General features: G+C 34.9%; 1 pseudogene; it reads right to left on the bottom strand.

Moving 5' to 3' along the window:
- LOC108392636 (transmembrane protease serine 11C-like) overlaps positions 1-15307 on the bottom strand; it is a 71635-nt pseudogene that overhangs the window by 30311 nt on the left and 26017 nt on the right.

The following is a 15307-nucleotide window of genomic DNA, read 5'->3' as shown; positions in this document are numbered from 1 at the left end:
TAAGCTAATAATGGATGATCTTTTAATTTCCTGGTAATGACTTAGTATTATCACTAAGAATTATATAAAATTTCCTGGAATAGGTATAATTATTAAGTGCTGAAATGTTAATGGACAGTTTAGTTGATTAACTATTTCTACCAAAGCAATAATTTTTATCCTTTGGTTCAACTGTGACTGGTTTACTTTATCTGAGGCTCATAAAATTTCTTTAAATAGGCTATTGCTTAAGATTCAGTTGGCTATGCAGTGAATATCTAAGTATACAATTATCAGAAAAATAAATGTGATGGCTGAGAAAATATTCTTTTGCAAAGTAAACAAAGATAAGAAAATTTACCTTAGTTACTGTTTACTGAGTGCTTGTCTATGCCAGGCATGTGCTGAGGACTTCAGGTGTGTGCTCGTTTTTTTTTTCAGAGAGTATTCTGTGATGAAATGTATGAACCATAATATCCTTTTAAAGATGAGGAAGGTAAGGGTCTGTGAGATAAAGTGATTTATTTTTGGTAGGTTCTCAGGTGAGGTGTGGGCATGTGCAGATTTCTCTACTGCATTAGTGCTTCGGGGGGTCATTCTTCCTTAAGAATGACTCCAGTGCCTTCCCCCTCACCCATAGTGTAGCCTTAGTTCTGGGAGAGAGTAAGGGCAGGACTATTAATAAAAAGTAATAGCATTTATATGTATATAAAGTTGACTTGCAATCCATAGGATATTTATTTTGAGGGTTTTTTTTCCTGATAAAAACTCAAGAATTAATGATAGTTACTCTGTACCCAGGTTTGTTTTTTTAAGTGCATTAGGTCTTTGAAATACAGAAAGCATATGAAGTATTTATTATTATCTTTGTCCCAATGATGAGATGGTTAGACTGAGGCACAGAAATATTAAGTAATTTTTCCAAAGTCACACAGCTAATATGTAGACACTGGAATTCAGATCTCATAATAGAACCCACACCCTTAACCAATCTTCTATTTCTCCTCTTTGTAAGCATAGTATAGAAGCACTGGTGCTGAATTTAGCCATTCATTGTAACTAATAGCACTGGTCAGTTATGTCTTAAACACAGCTGTAGGAAGCAGTGACTTTTTCCACCATGTAAGCAGCTTGTATGAAAATGAAATCCACAACCTTGGCATATGAAGGATCAGGCTCTAAGCAACTGAAGTGACCAGGCGGCATAAGAAAGACACACTCTTCAAGAAGATGTAACAGCAACATTGACTTCCTAAATAAGCTTTTTGTAGGACCCTAGGCCAGACATGCACTTATGTGGTGGCCAATGATGATTCACAATCCCTTTGAGTTAGAGCTGTCTTGAATGTGAGCTTTGTGTTAACTCATTTCACTAGGTTTTAGAGGGCTGGCCAGTTGGCTGCTGGGATTGATCCTACACTTGTGAACCCTCAGTCCATTTCACAACCTGGCCAGCTTCTGATGAGAGGTGAAGGAGGAGGGAGAGGGGGTTTAAGCAAAAGGTAGAGGCTAAGACAATTCCAAAGCAATGTCTGTTCTTAAGAGTATTAAGCTTAACAGTCACTGCTCTTCATAAAATTGTAGGGTGGCACTGTAAGAAACAAAAATACTGAAAAAAATCTTAAATCTGGAAGAAACTTCTGGAAAGTCTCTTTTCTTAGGATCCTACATAGTGTTACTAATGTTTGTAGGAATACTAGGAATATAATGATGTTTGTTTATCTATGAGTTCATGTTTTTAGCAGATAAGTTTTCAAAAATACATCGTAGGCAGCAAATTCTCCATAAATTGGAGAGCTGCTTTAATTCTCTTTTGAGGTCACTACAAAAGAGATGTTCTACAAAAGAGGTGTTCTTTTGAGGTCACTACACATAGGACAAGCTGGGTGAGGCGAAGGTTCCAAGAGAAAGCATCTAATAATCTGAAGAGAGTCACATTTCGACTACATGAATTTGATCCTTTTGACGTCCAATGCAGATGAATTGGTGGTCTAGATTTTTATTATTTCACAAACATTTAGTCCTTTTAGTCCTTTCTGTAGGAGGGGTAGGGATACTCTTCTGCCCCTGTTCAAATTTGTTGTAGCAGAGAACTGATAGCCTAGCTTAGCTATGCCACTCGTTGGCTGTACTTTCATTAAGACCAGAGAGTCCCCTACTATCCTGGAAATGAAGACACATTTGTCCTCACCATTTACAAGCTGTCTTTCATAGTATTGTGAGGTGACCAAGAATAAGATTAGATTGTATATAAGACTGAGAGAGACAAAGTCCATTAAAGGTCTATCAAGAAATATGTTTGACGTTAAAGAGATTCAAATTCAGTTCTGGAATTTAGGACTCTAGAATCTTAGAGAAACATGTAAAATAACTGAAGGAGAAATCACGAGCCACTGAAAAACCATAAAGGTTTAGAGTTCAAGTCTGCCTTGTTTTGCAAAGAAATGTTATTTGGAACCTTAATTACTTCTTGTAAACTCATCAAATAAGGTTTAATTCCAAGGATACAAGGATACTTTTTTTTTATTAAGCTATCATTGATATACAATCTCATGCTCAAGTTTTACATAAGCAACATTGTAGTATGACAGTCCCCCCTGTTATCAGGTCCCCACCACATACCCCTTTACAGTAACTGTCCATCAGAGTATTAAGATGCTATAAAGTCACTACTTGTCTTCTCTGTGCTATACTCTCTTTCCTGTGCCCCAGCTATATTATATATTATGTACACTAATCCTTCCCCCTTAATAACCTTATCCCTCCCCAACCCCTTCCCCTTTGGTAACTGCTAGTCCGTACTTAGGTTCTGTGAGTCTGCTGCTGTTTTGTTCCTTCACATTTTGCTTTGTTCTTATACTCCACAGATGAGTGAAATCATTTGGTACTTGTCTTTCTCTGCCTGGCATATTTCACTGAGCATAATACCCTCTAGCTTCATCCATGTTGTTGCAAATGGTAGGATTTGTTTTCTTCTTATGGCTGAATAATATTCCACTGTGTATATATACCACATCTTTTTTATCCATTCATCTACTGATGGAAACTTAAATTGCTTCCATGTCTTGGCTATTGTAAATAGTGCTGTGATAAACATAGGGGTGCATATATCTTTTTGAATCTGTGATCTTGTTTACTTAGGGTAAATTCCTAGGAGTGAAATTCCTGGGTCAAATCGTATTTCTATTTTGAGATTTTTGAGGAACGTCCATACTGCTTTCCACAATGGTTGAACTAATTTATATTTCTACCAGCAGTGTAGGAGGGTTTCCCTTTCTCCGCATCCTTGCCAGCATTTGTTGTTGTCTTTTGGATGTTGGCCATCCTTACTGGTGTGAGGTGATATCTCATTGTGGTTTTAATTTGCATTTCTCTGATGATTAGAAATGTGGAGCATCTTTTCATGTGCCTGTTAGGTATCTGAATTTCTTCTTTGGAGAATTGTCTGTTCAGATCCTCTGCCCATTTTTGAATAGGGTTATTTGCTTTTTGGGTGTTGAGGTGTGTGAGCTCTTTATATATATTGGATGTCAACCCCTTATCAGACATGTGGTTTATGAATATACTCTCCCATACTGTAGGATGCCTTTTTGTTCTATTGATGGTGTCCTTTGATGTACAGAAGCTTTTTAGTTTGATGTAGTCCCACTTGTTCATTTTTGCTTTTGTTTCCCTTGCCAGAGAAGATATGTTCAGGAAAATGTTGCTCATGTTTATATTCAATAGATTTTTTGCCTATGTTTTCTTCTAAGAGTTTTATTGTTTCATGACTTATATTCAGGTCTTTGATCCATTTTGAGTTTACTTTTGTGTATGGAGTTAGACAATAATCCAGTTTCATTCTCTCACATGTAGCTGTCCAGTTTTGCCAAAACCAGCTGTTGAAGAGGCTATCTTTTCCCCATTGTATGTCTATGGCTTCTTTATCATATATTAATTGGCCATATATGTGTGGGTTTATATCTGCACTCTCTCTTCTATTCCATTGACCTATGGGTCTGTTCTTGTGCCAGTATCAAATTGTCTTGATTACTGTGGCTTTGTAGTGGAGCTTGAAGTTGGGAACATAATCTCCCCTGTTTTATTCTTTCTTCTCAGGATTGCTTTGGCTATTTGGTTTTTTTTGTGGTTCCATATGAATTTTAGAACTATTTTTTTCTAGTTTGTTGAAGAATGCTGTCAGTATTTTGATAGGGATTGCATTGAATCTGTAGATTGCTTTAGGCCGGATGGCTGTTTTGACAATATTAATTCTTCCTACTCAAGAGCATGGGCTGTGTTTCCATTTATTAGTGTCCTCTTTAATTTCTCCTGTGAGTGTCTTGTAGTTCTCAGGGTATAGGTCTTTCACTTCTTTGGCTAGGTTTATTCCTAGGTATTTTATTCTTTTTGTTGTAATTGTGACAAGGATACTATTATATCAAGAAAGAAGTTAACATGGACCCTGATTACTTTAACAGTGGTTAAAAGCAATTATTATTGTATATGAAATATTCAAACAGAGAAGTGTTGCTTTTATTTACATAATAAAATACTATATTCAAATTAAAAGATGAAAATCACTCTATACAATATATAAGAAGGCTTACCTGAAAATTTAAATAAAGAAGAATCTATATGTAAAGACCTAGTTTTACCCTTTAGCTTCTCATATAAAATGGTTTCTCTCTTATCCTGAAATTTTGCTCTATTATTTTTATAACAGGATTTAAACTTCAGCACAGCATGTATTACCATTTTTCCTTGGGCTTGGCTGCAGAACAGAAACAGGCAAATAAATGATGCTTTTATTACTGAATTTCTATCATTCTTAGTGGACTCATTCTATAACTTTTAAGTAGAACTGGCAACTATTCTAGTTCCTCTCAAGGAGGTAGAAATGGCATGTTATGGACATAGAGAACAGTAAAAAGATTGTGATTTATACTCAGGGAAACTGAGTTTGTACTTTGGAATCACCATTTGCCAACTCCTTGGCTACAGTAAGCAGTTGGCATTGTCTGTACTTAAATTTCCTCATCTTTATCATGGGGATGACAATATTATTTCTGGGTTACTGTAAATAGCATACAAGATAATGTGCATGGGGAAAATATCAGAGTGCTGTGGAAAAATTATTTATTAATATAAATGTGTCTATGTGTTATAAAACCACTATGGACTCTATGAAGGGTCAGCAGCAAATAACAAAATGAAACTACAAGTAAAATGAAAAAGTCATTTATTATCTTGGATTTATTTTTCAGTGGATACAGAGTTGGCAAGAGTGGATCAGTTCTCTCTCACCTGTTGGAAATAGTGACTGAGCAAAAATATTGACTGGATTAATTTTATTTGTAATTTTGACTTGAAGATGCAAATGTATAAACTAGAAATTTTAAAATGGGGTAACTACTACTGACTTCAAGGAATGTTTATTCTGCTCTACTTTCTGTTTCTGTGACGCCTTATCTCTTAGCCATTTCTTTGCATTTGTGCATTTAAAAGTCCACCAGAACTCTATGTAACTCGAGAAAAATCCTGAAAGCACCTACTTTCAAACCCTCATAACACTCATGAACAATAACAAAAACCACGGCCCAAATCCAACATTTTCTGAGTGACTATAAAGCCTTATTATTCCACATATTTTTCCAGGATAATTCTAAATAAGTAGATTAGCTAATTTCTATATCAGCCCTTACTATACTATGCTTCAGGGTATATGTATACCAGATACTCTTTCTTTGAGCACTATATGTGCATTATTTTTATTTCCTTTGTATAATATTAAGTATTTAGTAATTACAAGTCAATGTATCAAGTATTCTCACTTCTGCTTTTATGCAGGTACAATGCTAATCTTTTCTTGTCTAATCTGAAGGGGACAAAGTCTTTATTTCTTATGGAATAGACAAGGACATATCATATTACTCTGTTTTAAAGATTTTGTCAAACCATAAATGTCACTCTGAAGTTTTCTTCTAGGTCAAATAATAATCTAAAACTAAACCAAATATAGGCATATGGATTCTTAATGTGACATCATTACGGTCATATGATCCTCTTTTCTACTGAAAACATGAACTAAAGGTTATTTAATTTTACATTCTCCTGATTCATACAACAATCTGCACACAGTAGGTGGGGCTGGGGATTGCTGCACACTGTATGGCCTCACTTTTGGCTCATTGTTACTTTGTGGGAATCTGTGCCAACTGTGTTGTTAGATCTTTTGATTTTTCAACACATTCTGAAAAGGTTAAGCATTCTATACATGGCACTCTTATCTGTTTGTTTCTTATATTGAAATTATCTCCTGACTTTAAATTTGCTTTTTGACTTTGTGCCGTCAAATAAGAAACAAACCGATTTCACTTTTACTTGATGCTCACAATCAGCTAGAATTCTTGGTTCTGGTTTAATGACTTCCCAGCATATCCTGAGTATCTTTTTTCACATTTGAAAATGCTAGTGGTTTTGAAACCTAAATTCAATTTGTTTCAACCTTTCAACTGTATACCAAGCAAAGACAGTCTATTGAGTATGTGATGTGAAGGTGAAGGACAAGTTTCTTCTCTGTGCCTCTCAGGCTATTTTACATACCTTACTTGGATGACATGAGATTTGACATACTGTCTTCTCAATCTGGATCCATGCAATGTGTCATTTATCTGTTAAAAGTTAAAATGGATAATTACTTAAGTTTTCTTTTTTTTTAGTTATATTTTTAAGTTTTCGTTGTGGAGAACTTCAAACATACATGAAAGCAAATAGCTACTATAATGAACCCTATGTGTCTATCATTCAGCTTCACCAGTTACTAATAAATAGCCAAACTGGCTTCATTTTACTATTACCCACAATTCAGGTATTATTTAAATAATTCCTTAAAATCCTAAAATATATAGCATTAACATTTTCCCAGATCACAACACTTTCAAGAAAAAGATGCAATTCGTGTTAACATTAATCTTTTTGAAAAGTATCTTTACACTGGCTCAATTCATTTGTTAAGAATGTTAGGTAGAAAGATAGACATGAGCAGCTAAAAAAGCATAAGATAAGGTTCAAAGAAATAAACTCACCAAACTTTGCCCAGGTAGGGGGTCCCGAGTGAAGACACCAAGGCTTTTGAGGAAGGTAACTTCCTCTCCAAGGAGATCCCAACAGACGTACAATCTAACAGAACTAAGAACTGCCCAGATCATACCTCACCATGGGAAAGGACATGGTCGCTGAAAGGATGGCTATACAGATGGACCTGCCAAGTTCACCTTACCAATCAGAGGAGCCTCCTAGACAGAATGTAATATAAGGTCTCCTGCCTAACAGAGCAGGGCCTTTGTCTACCTTGACTGGCCTGCTCCTCCCCTGGAGTATATTCAAATAAAACTTTCCCCCTGTTTCGCTGTTGTGTCTTTGCCTTTCAATTCTTTGTGGCAGTGGGGACAAGGACTGAGGAGAACCAATTTAACCTGTGACATATTTACAAATGTCCTTAAATCAATAAATTGTGTGACAAGGTGAGTAAAAAATGCCTACTCCCTAACAGTATCATAATAGGACAGAATATTCATTTTGAAGACGTAAATTCAAAGGACCAACTAAAAGATTTGTTTTACATGTTCAACCTTTTATTGAACATCAGTGCCATAAAACTCAACAGAAATGACCCTGAAAGAGATGTTTTTAATTTTTTGAACTATGGCAGTCCCCTTTCACGTCTGGATGGCAAACCATTTTTCCTGAGAGTCCTGCAAGCAGGGAGTTGATGAGGAACTTTTCCTTCCGTGGGTCAGAGAAGAACCTACAAGAATGATCTGAGAGCCCTGTGCAAGGACGGAATCACACAAAGCCCTGGGAAGAGCTTGGCTAACAGAGATTTGTGAATGCACAGGGATAAGACACTGGACTATGTGAGTGGGTTTCCATGGCCACAGCAGCCAAGAAGGAACTGTAATGTGGGGCTGAAGCCTCCTTGATCCCCAGGCTTGTACAGAGTGCAGAAAATGGGGAGCTGGAAGACTTCCTTCTGGGAACTTCATGTGGAGAAGCAGAAGGTCTGCTACCCAACATTCCACCTATAGGCTTTAATAAAAGGTCACTTTCCATATTGTAAGATTGCCTCCAATAACAAGATATTGGCCCCAATGAACCAACAAGGAAAAGTGTTACTGAAAATAAAGGAGCTCAGTAGCCAGAGAAAGGAAATAAAACAGTTAGGTGCTCATCAAAACACTTCTGGAGGAAATAGATAGCAACATAAACAACAATGGCCAAAAGCATGTGTAAGAATACACAGGCACCGCAAAAACCGAAAAACTATGTAGTATTAAAGAACATAATTTCCAAGTTAAAAAATTTAGTAGTCAATTTTAGAAGAAGTCTTTCACTCTTGAGATCTAAATTTGTGGCCTGGAAAGCAAATAGAATAAAAACCTCAAAATAGTAAAATTTAAAAAGAAAAAAAAACAATGAGTAAAAAGAAACAAACACATAGAGCATGATTTCAGGAGAAATGGCTGTAAATTATAGTAGTTTAAAAAGAGAAAAGGAGATGGAGGAAATAACAATAATAATAGTAATAATAATAATAATAATAATGATAATGATAATAATGGGAGAAAATGGTTCTGAATTTAATAAAGATAAAAACGTATAGATTCAAAGGTTGCCTAAAACTCACAGATGCCTAAAACTCAGATGTTTCTGGGGAGTGTTCTTGAATTTTAGATGCAAATAAAAATCTGTACAAAATTCCATGTAAAAGAAAAAAATCACGTTGATAGAAGATATCGAATCAGATATTTCATCTGTAACATTTGAAGGTGGAAGTTGGTACAATAATATACTCATACTCTGAGAACTAGCTGATAATTAATTCCTTAAGTTAATTGATTGATTTATCATCCACCATGGCTTTCTTTAATAATCTAAATTACTGTCTTTGATCTTGGGTTCATTCCAAGCTTTTGTTGGAAAGACTCACATTTTTGGAGGCCAAGTTTTGCTTCCAGGGGTTTGTGAGTTTGTTGGCTACTGTGCTGCTAAGACTTTACTCTTAAACAGAGCTCTAGTTTTATCTTCCAGAAAGATAAAAAGATGCCTCATTCTTTCAGTCTATCGATGACAGCATTTCTTGTCATTGTAAGATACACTAGGGTGTTTTTATTGTTCTTCAATCATTTCACTGAGACTTGAGGAAAGAGTGAAGGATATATGCTTGTTTTTAATCAGCAATCTTGCCTTGGAAGTTCATTCAGAACCACTTAAAAAAAAACAATTAATAAAATTTGGTGAATGGTTAGATAATGGAGAAGGAGTGGTTAAAATGGACTTTAAGATAGAATGACTGGGTGAGTGGAAAAATGGGAATATCATGAACTGAAACTAGAGAAAGAGCCTAGACTTAGGACCAAATATGATGACTGCTAAATGATATTCTTACTCTTTAAACAGACTTCAATATGAACTGAGACACCTATACCTAGTCCTAGCATGTAATAGTTGTTTAATGGGGTGTGGCTAGATGGATGATAGAGAACCATATTTTTGATATGGCACTGTCTCCAAACTAAAATACAGCTAAAACTTGTAATGCATTTAGTTATTGTTCTCTTTTCAAAGACTAGCTATCCATATTTTGTTCTAACGTCCTTAATTTCTTTATCCTTTTTTAGATTATGTTCATTTTCCTAAGACTCACAATACCTCATAAGATCAATACACACCTTAAATAATACCAAAGCTTGCCATCCTTAAAGTGAATAGTAACTTTAGCCTTAGGGCATTCCAAGAAGCTATTAGGTGGAGTTATGGGAATTTTTCCAGTAACACTCATGCAATTCCCATTTTTAGGAAGCTTGGTCTTGGGGCACACCCTGTAGGAAAGGGTGGTCAGATAGTTGAACTGAAACCAAATGCCAACTTTCAGAAACCCACTTATGATTATTGAGCAGGGCTTTGAGCAGAGGAACTAATTATTTTTCCAGATATAAGAAATAAAAAGATTGGAAATTCAAATGGAAATAAAAAGATGTACATATCACAAACTCCAAATCTTTCTCTTTCATGCAAAATGGGCTTAATTTTTACTTTTCCTAGTTTCTTTGCTTCACTCTGTCCTCCATCCTTGTTTTCCCTGAAGCAAAAATGCACAAAATGCTGTCTATGTCACCAGTAAACAAATAGAAGCAAGTTCTGGACTACACTGATGAGATCTTGAGAATGATAAACCCAAGGGTGTGTTTATTAACTGCAAAATCATGATCACTTTTTATCTTAAAAATCACCTTTATGGGTGAAAATTGGTTGTCACAATACTTGTTAAATATAGGAGGTTTAAAAGTACCAATCAATGCATGTTTTTATTAAAAGGAACCTGATTAAAGCCAAAATATTTAGGTATATACAAAGAATTGCTCCTTGAAAAATTTCAGACTGAAGTGGGTGTTCTGAAGACCAACAAAAATAACTATATCACATTAGGGAGAGGGACAAATTCCAGAAAGTAATTGGAGCCTTTTTCTGAAGAATTTCTGGTCTCTAATTCATCCAATTTTAGTGTAATAACAGTATCATATTATTTAACATATTTGTTTATAATTAATTTTTATGTAAACCACTAGATATTTAAAATTCTCTTAAATCAGCTCACAAATATATAGGACAACATTAATTGGTAGTGGTATAATATTTTTAACATACTGTTAAGTGTGTGACAAAGGATTATAAGATGATATGTTATTATAGAGGCAGGAAGAAACTACTTCCATATGACAAATGCCCCAAAAGTGAGTACAAAAGAGATGACATATGCTTGCTAGCTTGGTATTCTCAAATATGGAGTGCAAGTTGGGTCTCTGGTTCCTCCTAATATTTTCAGTAGCCACCCTCCCCTGACCCCATGCCTACAGATAATCCTGAACTAGTATTTGTTCCTTCTATCCTTGTTTAACAACTGTAGTAAACTGGCACATCAATAATTTTTGTAAGTTGTCTTCGTATCTTTTGAAATACGAATAATAGCTCTATAAGTTGGTTGCATTGTTTTTGATAAATCTTGGATCTTCTTAAATTCATTCATGGCTGGAAATTTAATCTATGATGATTTCCATTTAATATATCAGATGAGCACTTCATTTTAAAAATGGCTTGGATCAGAGAATATAGTAATACTGAATTTAGGACCACTACTGGGATTTCAGTTTTTTGATATGTTCTGAAGGGTATGAAACTGAATGAACACTAACATAATTTTTACTCAAACTGAAACATTGCTAACACATACTAAATGGAACAAGAACCCTGAATATTGCCCTTCACTTTTTACATTTATAAAATTATATATTTCCATTCCTGATGAATTTCATAGATAATCTCTCCTTTGATAGGCTGCCCCAAAGAGAGGCAAGTGCACATACCAACCTCAGGTTAGCTCAGTGGAAAGTTAACTTGACAAAGGCCTTGGTTAAATAGTGATCAAAGATGTCCTCATGCGTGGACACTGTGATAAGTGTATGAGTTTGGATGGCCTGTTTTGTAGGGTAATCTTAGAACTTTACCCATATCAAGTACTTTACACATATCTATAATCCAATGCTTTTACATATGAAACCACATAGAATTTGGTTAAATAAACATTTTGGAATATTGAACTGGCCAAGTGAAATTGATGTAATCTGAAATATGCTCAAGATTTTATATTTGCATGCTCTTAATTATAGAACAATAAATCACGAGGAGATGGAAGCAAACTTTCAGCATGACTTTGGGTAAGTTAACTTCTTGGTACCTCAGTTTCCCCATAGGAAAAATAGGGAGGTGGTGAGGATTAAATAAATACATAGATGAAGTGCTTAGTCCAGTACTGACAATCAGTAAAGCTAATTATTATTGTTCAGGTACTGCCTCACTCCTAATTTTCAGAATTTCTATTCATTATAATTGGGCATTATATCTGCTGGAGCACTACAAAAAATAAGAAATGACATAAAGAATTCTTCTTGAGTTGCCTCCTAGAAAACCATGTACTAAAACATGAAAATGTTGATGGTTTAACCTCTGTAGTTAAAAGAACCTGCCATTCATAGTAAAGTAGCATCTCTTTATCCAATTCCTCCCCCCTTTTCATGGTCAATCATCAAAAGAATTATTTAATGGAAATCACAAGAAGAAAAATAGGCTGTAGGTATATAATGAGTGATAAATAATTCACAGCTCCACTTGGTACATGCTATTATCACCAGTGTTGTACATGTAAATGTGTACATGGTAATAATTATAATGCATAGAGCTTCATTGTAGTAAGTGAAAATAGAAAGGCATGTAAAAGCAGGCATTTTGACATATGTAAATGAAAAACTTTGAGAAATATCTGGTGACTGTTTTAAAACAGCTGAATTGGAAACTGGGAATGAGGGTTGCTATAGGAGCCTGAAGCAGGACTGTCAGAATAATTGATAAAGCTAGTCATTTTTGGACATTCATTTGTGAAGTAAACATGAGTTCATTGTTTTGAATGAGTTTATCAGTATTTTTTTTTATAGAAGAAAAGGTGTTTTTCTTAGTCTGGGTATATTTGAAGTTATTTTAAAGTTATACATTAACTTTACTATACACATGCTGAGAATATTAATGATGCTCTTGTGTTAGATTTTTTAAGCTATCTTACATAAGGACTTACAGAATAATGGGACTAATGTTAAGATTATGACATATCGTATCTTATGCAATACCTACAAAAATCCTATGATCTAAGTATTTGGCATATTTGGCATGTCATTTTTAGTTAGGAAGCTCACATTTGGAGAGATTAAATGGTTTCTTTGAAATCATACAGGCAGAGAATGCCTAAACTTAGAACTTAACAAGGACTTAGCCCAAAGCCTATTTCATAGTCTTTGTATTATGTTGCTTCCTTGTCATTTCCTTTTTCTTACAAAGCAAAACTGAAAGTGTACATTTTTTTAATCCATTTTCTATAGAGTAACTCAAAATAGTGGTAAAAGCACACCAAGATTTATAAAGACTTTGAATTTATTAGAGACCGGGAGGTAGTGGGATGTTATGTACAGACCACAAGCTTTGGTCACATAGACCTAGGTCTGAAGATGTCCTGTCAGGAATCTGCTCAAGGAAATGAGAGATGAGTGGTGCCAGCACTACACTTAGTAGAGTTTGGTTTGATTGGTAGAACTATTTGAATAATTAGAGTTGTACCTATGATAAAGGATGCTTACTTCCAAGGAGCAGTCAGAACTCTTCATTAATATATCTGTAGTCAGAAAAAGGTTTACTTAAAACAAAGCATATTCTTAAGTAGGCACTTGAAAATTTTGATTTTACACTGAGGTGCTACAAGATGATGTTTATTTGAGGCTGTATATTCTCTCCAACATTGGCCATTTCTCTTCCTTGAAGGACTCCTTAGTTTGTGAGCAGAGACAGCATGGCTTTGGTCAGAGATCTTAGAGGTGGGATATATCTTATTCATTTAGTTTATTAATACATTAGAAATATTAATTGACTGTCATGTGTCAGGCATTTCTTTGGTGTTCAAGAAATGTGTTCCTCTTATACTTTTATTCCTGCACATTTGTCCAGTGGAATTTCTGAAAGTACTTACTATACTAATCTAGAAGTAAGGAAGTAGTAAGAAATAATGTGAAATTATCAATTCACATTGCTAAGATTTATTAGAGAATCTGTCACATCTAGGAATATAACATTTAAAATGCATGGAAAAAAATTTCAATTTACCAAAGATACTTTCTTTTTTTTTTAGGTCCATATATTCTTGTGAATATAGTTTTTCAAACTTGCTGTCATAGTCAATTTTTTTACTTTAAAGCTGATATGACAGTAAAAAGGTGTCATCCCTGAGAAGGAGGGAAAAAAAATTGTTCTTGGTTTGTACATTGTGTAGCTACTTGCCTTCCTAACAAAATCATCTGAAATAAAATAAGCTGAAGTTTCAGGCACATAGGCATTTAAATAGTTTTGATTTAAACAATCCTAGTGATTGTTGAAGTAACTTTGATAGAGGAATGCTTATTCAATTATAACCTTATCCAAAATTGTATTCAGAATTTTTTTTCCTGTTTGCTCCTTTTTTTTTTTTGAGAGGGCATCTCTCATATTTATTGATCAAATGGTTGTTAACAATAAAATTCTGTAGAGGGGAGACAATGCTCAATCATTAATCCACCCCAAGCCTAATTCTCGTCAGTCTCCAATCTTCTGAAGCATAACGAACAAGCTCTTACATGGAGAACAAATTCTTACATAGTGAATAAATTCTTACATGGTGAACAGTACAAGGGCGGTCATCACAGAAACTTTCGGTTTTGATCACGCATTATGAACTATAAACAATCAGGTCAAATATGAACATTTGTTTGATTTTTATACTTGATTTATATGTGAATCCCACATTTCTCCTTTATTATTATTATTATTTTTATTTTTAATAAAATGCTGAAGTGGTAGGTAGATGCAAGATAAAGGTAGAAAACATAGTTTAGTGTTGTAAGAGAGCAAATGTAGATGATCAGGTGTGTGCCTGTAGACTATGTGTTAATCCAAGCTAGACAAGGGCATTAAAACATCCACGGATGCAGAAGATTTCTCTCAAAACGGGGGGGGGGGGTGAGGTTCTAAGCCTCACCAATGTTGATCCCCAATTTCTCACCTGATGGCCCCCCTGCGACTGTGCCTGTCTTAGGTTGTTCCTCCCTTGAGGAATCTTACCCATCTCTGGCTAACCAGTCATCTTCTGGGGCCATACAAGGAGATGTAAATTTGGTAAGTGAGAGAGAAGCCATATTGTTTGAAAAGGTTAGCTTTTTACTTCTTTGCAGATTTATGCCCTGTGGCTTTTATGCCCAGCATTTGTCTTTAGGTATCTTTACCACTTGGAGGAATTATGATACTTGGTAAATTCGATATGAGGCACGAATTCTATTTAAGGGTTGTAATTAGGAAGGAAGAAGAAAAGCTGCAGAGGTAGCAGATGGAAGAAAACATGGGAAGATTGATTATTTCTTTGACATATCTTCTTGTAGAGTAACTTAAGCATGTATAGGTTTTAAACTACTAATTAAATTGCACACACACATTAACATAATAGGAATACAGTTACATAACCAAAGCAGATCTATAATTACCAGCTATCTCCAGTGAAGCCAAGAAAACCAGTTAGGCACCCTAGGCATTTGTGAAAATTTGTCTATGATATGATGGATATTGTCCAACTGTACTTGAACAGTCTGAGAGAAATAAGACAAATTAAAACAACCCATTCCTGGGAACTGTTCACATCCCATATGTTCTTTTAACAGTAGAT

The sequence above is a fragment of the Manis javanica genome, chromosome 5 (genome assembly GCF_040802235.1).
Source record: "Manis javanica isolate MJ-LG chromosome 5, MJ_LKY, whole genome shotgun sequence".
NCBI classification, from domain to species: Eukaryota; Metazoa; Chordata; class Mammalia; order Pholidota; family Manidae; genus Manis; species Manis javanica.
The sequence above is the reverse complement of the archived record's forward strand: the minus strand, read 5'-3'. Positions and strand labels throughout refer to the sequence as shown.